We start from the raw sequence: 9,392 nt of genomic DNA, 5'->3' as shown, positions 1-9,392 counted from the left end.
CTTATCCTGATTTAATTAATTAGGTCGCGAGACCAATAATTAATTAAATCATTTATATTTTCTTATTTAAATCATACCCTAATCAGGGTTTACGACGAACATTCCAATACACTAAAGTATTTTCTATGCCTTTTCAGGGTCGACTTTCCAGATACCTTCCGACTACGCGCCACGCCCTTCACAAAGCTAAGTATTTAATTTATTTTATTTTAAAGGTCTATTTTGTTTCCTTTTGATTTTAGGGTTTGCCCTTATATTTCTGAACTGTGCATACATTCACCTTTCTATATTACTTGCTTTGCTATTTTTCAGGGTTAACCCCGAGGGCTTTCCGCCAACCATGTCAGATCAAATGCAAAGCTAAGTATCTACTCTTTATATTTATTTTTCTTTATCCTTTTTATTTTTAGGGTTAGTTTAAGTTTGTCTCCGAACTGATAATGCACTCACCCACTTTTTTTCTGTTTATTCTTCCTTTTCCAAATTTCCAGGGTTTGTCAATTGCCAAAGCTACGAGTATCGGTAACCCTAAACCCTAAAAAATAGTGTTTTTTTTTTGCCTTTTAATTATATCCCGCTGGTTTCAATTCCCCTCTCCTCCGCTGGTTACAATTTCCCTTCCCCATTATTATTGTTTGTATTATTGTGTGGTTAGTAATTATAGGGAGTGCAAGATTGTAATTAATTTAGAATCACTAATTTACAAGATAAAATAACCGAATATGGTCACGTGATTGTTGCACAAACGCACACTTTTGGGGTAACCTCTTTGCTTCCTGTTTCCTGTTGCCTTGTTGCCTGTTGCTTTGTGTATTTTTTGCAGAATAGCCATGTCCCTCGAATATGAGGATACCTCAGCCATGCTGTCTCGATAAAAAGGTCATGCGACCCTAATGATGCTGCCTTCGATACACTAACATGACCTTGACCCTCGGAAGTTGCCTACGGAAAAGGATGAGGTATCCTCTGGTTGCCTACGAAAAAGGCTATTATGATTCTTCCCTTAGACTACCTGCCTCTCCATGGCATGGGTCAGTCTTATGGCGAATGATAACGCGATGACCCTTCAACCTCCAAACGAAAGGCTTCCTGCCCTCTTATGGCAAGGATTGACCCTTTCATCCTGAAAGGCTAAAAGAAACCTATCATCTAAGTTTAAGGTAATTGCCCCTAATTGCTTTGCCTTGCTCTAAATTTTCAAATTCTTTCTCATAATCCTTCAAAAGTGGCTACGCTCATTTACGAGATAAAGTGCACATCTTTTTCTACATTTCTGAAAACAAAAGAGCAAAGCAATTAAGAGCCCATGGATAACCATGGATGCAAAGGGTGCCTTACACCTTCCCTTTGCATAATTACCCCCCGGACCCTATTTTATTTAAAAGGTTTTTCCTGTTTCTTTTAGCCTTTCTAACTTGTTTGGATAAAATAAAAGTCGGTGGCGACTCTTGCTATCCGCGACATTTCGATAAAAAAGTCAGTTCACCGTATTACAGAACTGGCGACTCTGCTGGGGATAAATTTCGATAAAAGAGGGGTTACCTTAAAAGTTTAGGATTCACCTTAAATGTTTTCTATTGTTTGCTTTGTTTGCTTTAATTTTGCAGGGCTGTTTTGGGTATTTTGCTGTGTGAAAGATCCTAACCCGGATCTGAGTACCTTAGGTATATGGCATGAGATCAAGGAGACTGCACAGCGTATACTGATGTGGTTGATCTGATGGCCATCGTTAGTGTGACACATTGGTTTGTCCTGGTGTTCCTTGGGATCCGACCTGAGGAAATGCTTGGCTGCCGCGTGGTGTCATTAAGCACTAATTCGCCCTTAGAACCTTAGTCGAACCTGACTTTGGCCTTTTAGAAAGTAGCGAGATGGCTGGCTTTGGTTCCGACCGAAGTTGGTTGATGCTCGAAGCTACACTCATATGGACTAGACTTTCAGGACCTTTTCGGTTGGCGATTCGATTGCCGAACTGAGATAAGCGCCTTCGAGAAAGGTCAATGATATGAGCTCCTTAGAACCCGATCTTTATATAGGACAGGTTTGAACCGACTAAACTTCAGGGGGAGGGTACGCACCTCTGGACTACATGCAAGCCTAACCTTAAGGCAAAATTGTGTGACTTGTTTGTGTTTGCTATCTACTTGACATCATGACATCATAAACATCATAAGCATCAAACATCATGACTAACCATTCGAGGACCAAAGAATTCATCTTTGTTCTGTTTTGTAGGTCATGGAGACTAGAAACACCATTCGAGTTAACTTTGTGAAGATACCTTCCGAACTGAAAGAGTTGGTATTAGAGATTCCTGGAGGTTCCCGATTCACTGAAAGACATGGTCTCTTGCCCAGTTTGGTCACTTCAGGGTTTGACGAAGAAATGATGAGTGTACTATTTCAATTCTTCGATCCCGAGCATCAATACTTTACTTTCCCGGATTATCAGTTGGTACCTACTATGGAGGAGTTTGCTGACATACTTGGATTCTCCATCCGAGATCAGATTCCGTTCACTGGTTTGGAAGAAATTCCAAAATTGGAAGTTATTGCTTCCGCTTTACATCTTAAGAAGTCTGATATTGATGGTCATTGGGAGACCAGAAGTGGAGTCAAGGGATTCCTCGCTAAGTTCTTATTCGGAAAAGCTCGCATGTTTTTGAAGTCCATGAGTTATCAAGCCTTTGAAGACGTATTAGCTTTGCTCATTTATGGTTTGGTATTATTCCCTAATCCTGATCAGTTCATTGATGTGCACTCCATAAAGATATTTCTGACACGCAATCCAGTTCCTACCTTGCTTGGAGATATCCTACACTCTCTTCACACTCGTACTATGAAGAAACGAGGGACTCTTATGTGTTGCATACCTTTGCTATCTAAGTGGTTTATTTCGCACTTTCCTCGCTCAGTAATGAGGAACGACCAAAGGCTGAAATGGCATAAGAGAATAATGTCACTTTCTCATTCTGATATCCGCTGGCTTTCTTTATCCAAGGTGTTGCACCCTAAAATTTGCCTATCTAATCTCACTTCTAACTGGCTTAAGCATTGCATTCATCTGCATACATTCATCAGGTCATTCAACATTCAGGCTTTACCAATCAATAAATCAAGCAGAGGATCAAAGATCTTGTTAACTTGGAAGTCATTATTGCTTAAGAATTTTTATCTATATTCAAAGGTTATTCAAGGAGTTTATCTTACTCAAGTTGATTTAAGATTGAATTAAGGGTTTCTTTGAAGAGGCGAAGTAATTATAAAATCGTTCATTCAAATTTCAAAGTGAATTGAGGTAATTCAAATTGGAGAATATGAAGAAGTATTCAAATACCATAATTATTCTAAGTTCATCTTGGAGTCAAGGCTATTTGCAAATATGGTGTGTATTATATTCATCATTCAACCATAAATTCTTTAAGAAAAGCCCAAAAGGTCCGAATCATTACAAAAAAAAAAAAAGACCAATTGTTCATACATTTCAATCCATTTTCATTACATATCCACCTCATTACAAATTCAAGCCATTCAACCAAGACAATCATAAAGAGTCAGCTCCTACATTGATTTACTACAGCCTGCACACAATCACATTCAAAACCAATGCAATTCCATTCCATTTTCACCATTTGCCAATAGGTCCTCATACTAAACTCCATGCATCAAGCCTCCATAAAGCACATCATGAAGCAGCTCCAAGTTCTCCACTTTCGACTCTGCATCTTGGCCATTTAATCCTGCATAATTCAGTCAGCAATATCGGTCAGCATATGGGCCATAATAGATTCAAGTTTAAGCTTATTCATCATTATTCAACACATACACTAGTTCACTATAAGTTCAAACCAGCAGCCAGTTCATTAACAAAAAAAAACATAGGCCTAACATGCTTCTAACTTTTCCTGAACCTTTAAACCACACTTCAACCAACATTCTAACCTATACATCACTAAGAAGCTCCATTCAATTTCCATAACTTCTTAACTAACTAAACTCCCAGTTTTAAACTACCCATAACAGAATCCAAGACCTAAGTAACTAACTTTTCTAACCCATAACAACCTATAACAGAATGTAACTAACCTCTCCACTTAACTCAATCCTTACCCTTGATCTCATAACTAACTCCATCCAATCTAACAGCTCAAATTCCTCTCTAACTAACTCCTTCTCCCTCTCAATCTCTATATACTCAAACCTCCTAACAGTTTTACTTAATCCTCAACTAACCTCAACCATCTTGTAACTACCCCTAACCAATTATAACTAACAATTTCTCTAACCGATTCCTAACTGCAATAACCACCTATAACAACCTAGTACTAACTACCTATAACAGATTTCTAACCATCTCTAAACAACTTTTTAACAGCAGAAAAAATCAGTTACACAGGGTTGCAACCAGAATCAGTTAACTAACAGAACAACAGATAAGAGAAAGTCAGATGCTAATTAACCTGGAATCTGAGAGAGTCTCAACCTTCACCTCTATATAATCAGGATCACCACACTGCAAAAGGATCTTCTTCATTCATCTCCTCCATAATCATTCTTCATCACTCTTCAACAATTCTTCACTTCCATCTTCACCGTTCTCAAGACTCTCTCAGCAACCTTCCTCGATCTTCATCTTTCTCTTCCACACGCCTATCTTCAATCACCAACCATCTTTTCCTTCATCCTCCACCAATTCTTCACACCACTTCACCAGTTCATCATCATCACTCCCTCAGCTCTTCACATTCAACCTTTCACCACCTTCAATCTGCATCTCAATTCGATCCACTCTGCAAGAGTCATCTGAAGGATAGAAAAACACTTAGAAAGGGGGGGTTTGAATAAGTGTAGCTTTAAAACTTGACAGATAAAAATAAATTGCACAGTTATTTTTATCCTGGTTCGTTGTTAACTAAACTACTCCAGTCCACCCCCGCAGAGATGATTTACCTCAACTGAGGATTTAATCCACTAATCGCACGGATTACAATGGTTTTCCACTTAGTCAGCAACTAAGTCTTCCAGAGTCTTCTGATCACACACTGATCACTCCAGGAACAACTGCTTAGATACCCTCTAAGACTTTTCTAGAGTCTACTGATCAACACGATCACTCTAGTTACAATCTGCTTAGTTCACTCCTAAGACTTCCTAGAGTATTATGATCCACACGATCACTCTAGTTCCTTACAACTTAATGTAATCAATTCTAAGAGTTTACAAATGCTTCTTGAAAGCGATAATCACAACTGTGATATTTCTCTTAATCGTTTAAGCTTAATCTCACTAATATATTACAACAGCAATGTAGTGAGCTTTGATGAAGATGAAGATTCTGAGTTTAGATTTGATCAGCGTTTCAGCAAGTTTGATATAAGTTGTTTTGGTGCAGAATCGTTAAAATCGTCAACCTTGCTTCTCATCAGAACTTCATATTTATAGGCGTTGGAGAAGATGACCGTTGAGTGCATTTAATGCTTTGCGTGTTCCGTACAGCATTGCATTTAATGTTATACGCTTTTGTCAACTACCTCGAGCCTTGTTCACGCTGTGTCTACTGACGTAGCCTTTAGTAGCTTTTAATGTTCCTTTTGTCAGTCAGCGTAGCTTGCCACTTGTACTTTCTTCTGATCTGATGTTTGTGAATACAACGTTTGAATATCATCAGAGTCAAACAGCTTGGTGCATAGCATCTTCTGATCTTCTGACCGTGAAGTGCTTCTGTTGCGTGATACCATCTTCTGAGCTTCAGTGCTTCTGATCTCATGTTCTTCTGATGCTTCCATAGACCCATGTTCTGATTCTGCTTCGACCATCTTCTGATGTCTTGCCAGACCATGTTCTGATGTTGCATGCTGAACCCTTTGAGACAAAGCTTCTGAGCGCTGAATTATGCGTACTCTTTATATATTTCCTGAAAGGGAAATTGCATTGGATTAGAGTACCATATTATCTTAAGCAAAATTCATATTATTGTTATCATCAAAACTAAGATAATTGATCAGAACAAATCTTGTTCTAACAATCTCCCCCTTTTTGATGATGACAAAAACATATATAAATGATATGAATTTGCGATCAGAAAGAATAGACGGCAAAAGACAAATTACACAGCTATAGCATAAGCATATGAATATGTCTCCCCCTGAGATTAACAATCTCCCCCTGAGATAAGTAATCTCCCCCTGAAATAAATACTCGAAGAACTTTAATAAAAGACTTCCCTGATTATTTCGGTAGAGACGATCATATAAGCTTCTGTCTTTAGAGAATTCATAGCTTCTGACTTCTGCTTCCATAGGACAGCTTCAGAACTAGAATTTCTTTAGATCCCTAGAACACTCACAGCTTCTGATTCCTGCTTCCATCTAGGACAGCTTCAGAACTTGAATTTCTTTGATCTTCTGAACATTCACAGCTTCTGATTTCTGCTTCCATTCAGGAGAGCTTCAGAACTTGAATTTCTTTGATCTTCTGAACATTCACAGCTTCTGATTTCTGCTTCCATTTAGGACAGCTTCAGAACTTGAGTTTTCTGGATCTTTAGAACATTCACAGCTTTGAATTTCTGCTTCCCTCGGATAGCTTCAGAGCTTGAATTTCTACCAGCCTCACTTCATGCTAGATTTGTATCAGAACATTGTTGAATGTACCAGAGCATCATCAGAGCATCTCTACATCCTGAAATGTTACAGAACAAAAACTAAACGACAAAAGTCAGCATGAACGAGTTAGAACATAAAATGTATATTCTAACACATTATATGTATCAGAGCTATAACATTATATGTATCAGAGCCATATAGGCTGAAAATAATGTATCAGAGCAAATAGAATTTTGTCAAAGTAAATAGACAAATATAGATCAAATTCTATTATCAGTGCTTCTGATTCATTCTTCTTTCTTGCTTCTGATCTCTGAAGCTTGACAGCACTCGGCTTGCTTCAGATTCCATGGTTTTGCTTCTTGTGTTTGCTTTGAAGATTTTCTTCACTTCTTTATATCTGCAAAACACTTAAACCATATAGAACTTGCAGTTCTTGTTAGTAAATGTGTGGGAGCTTTACCCAGCAACTGATAGATTAATCAAATCATTTATCATTTATCTTCTCCCCCTTTTTGTCATAACATCAAAAAGAATATTTCAAAAGATTCAGATGCATAAAACGACAAATAAAAACATTGGAATGTAAAAGCAGAGAAACTTTTCATTGATAGTCAAAACAAAAAGATTACAAGAAAGGAATGCAGGAAAACAGATGCAACAAGGAGAGGAAAACTACAAAGACCAAAAGACTAAGATCCTAGCCTACGCAAAATCCGTGCCAGAACATCATGAATCCCGTCAGTGCTTGTAGCTTGCCTTGTCATGAAGGAACGAAACTCAGCATTTACTGCTTCTTGCGCGTCCAAACGAGAAGCCAGCATAGCTTGATTCTGATGAAGAGTTTCCAAGGTCTCCATCAGAGCTGAGGTTTCACCAGAAGAGGAGGCACCAGAATTTCTGCCAAAAGTGACAGCAATCTCAGCAGGGTGATCTTCTGGAAGATCTTCAGCTTGTACATCTTCCATTTCCTCATCTGAGTCTGACTCAGAAGTAGCCTTTGCATATTCTGGTTCAGGCAGCTCAGAAGTTCCATCTTCCAATGCTTGAAGAATAGCTGCTAGGTTTGTTGGAGGAGTAGGACCAGCAACTTCAGCACGATAAACCACTACTGGAAAGACCATGTGAGGTGCTTTTTCAGACGGGTTCATTCTGAACCAGTTGAACAGCCACTGAAAATCTCCAGTCAGCACAGGAAACCATGGTCTCCACACCACGATGTCTCTGCAGAGATTTTCTTCCAACTCATCTGCTGGTATCTTCCTTTCAAGAACACTTCTGTTCCTAATGAGATGGTGATGGCTGCTTTCACCAACTTCCAACCGAAAACCACGAATACCAGGAGCTTCAGACATAATCCTTCTCTGAGTGTCTGTAGCCTTAGCCAGAAAATCCTGACGAAAGGTATTCCAAAGGTTGTTTGTGGCATACTCATCCAGATGATGAAGGTGAGCAGCACCCAGAATCTCCAACCAGCCATTTACATCAGCATGTAAAAGCTCCAGATATGTTTGAGTGGTGGGAGTTGGAGGGTTGACAGTGAACCTGGAGTCGGGAAGAACAACACTGTAGGGATTAGGTGTTCTGGTGGGAAAAGGGTGTGAGAGAGATGAAGGAATATCTGATGGAAGGGTTGAAGGAGAGGAGATATCAGATGGTGAAGAAGGTGGTTCCGAGGGGATGAATGAGGAGGAAGAGGTGGTGGAGGTCTTTGAAGAGGGAGGTGATTGAGGGGAACCGTCAAGGGGTTGATACACTTTGAGAGGGTCATAAGAGATCCTTACTCTTTTTGGTTTGGTTTCTGGTTCAGCAGTTGCCGTTCTCTTTTGTTTCCGATCATTATCTTGATTCCCAGAGCTTGACGATGGATTCATGATGAATTTGCATATATTGGAAACTGCTAGGGTTTATGATATGAAAGCAAAGAGAGAGAACGAAAAAGAAAACTGAATGCAAAGTGATAGAAATATGAGAGGGAAAAGAAACGTTTGAAGAGTATAAAAAGAAAACTGAAAGAGAGTAAATGATGAAAAGCATTTAATGTTACGTGACATGAGGAGAGATAATAATGACAAAAGACGTGATTTGCACAGTTACCTAAGTAGACGTCCCCTCAACTGCACGCACGCTTGTCCAGGAATAGTGAACACGTGTTTACCATCTGGATAGCCAGTTACAGCTGTTTTGCTTTTATAGAGATTCTGAATCAACTTAGACACTGAAACGTTAGTAATAACTGAATCACAATTTCTAATTGATTTCTATCAGAACTTCTTAAAAAAATTTCATTTCAAAGGATACTCATACGTAAGAATTTCTCATCTTCTCATTCTGAGCTTGTTTCTGAAGACCCAATTTGTGCCGATTATATTGAATCCATCTGGTCTAGGAACAAGATCCCAAACATCATTCCTTGTAAACTGATTCAGTTCTTCTTGCATAGCAATTATCCAGTCTGGATCTTCTAGAGCATGATCAACAGAAGTTGGCTCGATCAAAGATACAAGACCTAATTGACAGACTGCATTGTTCTTAAGGAATGCTCTTGTTCTGATAGGATCATCCTTCTTTCCAAGAATGACATCTTCTGAATGACCAGAGATAAGTCTGGATGATCTTCTGACAGATGGTTCTTCAGAAATACTTAGATCCTCCAGAGAAGCTGATACTTGATCTTCAGATTCTTTGCTTCTGAGAAGCTCTGCTTCTGATGCGTTGCTTCTTGGCTCAACAACTTCTGATATATCAATGTCACAATCTGCAAAATTATCAAACTGCTTTGGTTTTT

Source organism: Vicia villosa, unplaced genomic scaffold, assembly GCF_029867415.1.
Source record: "Vicia villosa cultivar HV-30 ecotype Madison, WI unplaced genomic scaffold, Vvil1.0 ctg.000253F_1_1, whole genome shotgun sequence".
NCBI classification, from domain to species: domain Eukaryota; kingdom Viridiplantae; phylum Streptophyta; class Magnoliopsida; order Fabales; family Fabaceae; genus Vicia; species Vicia villosa.
This window is presented reverse-complemented; position numbering follows the sequence as displayed.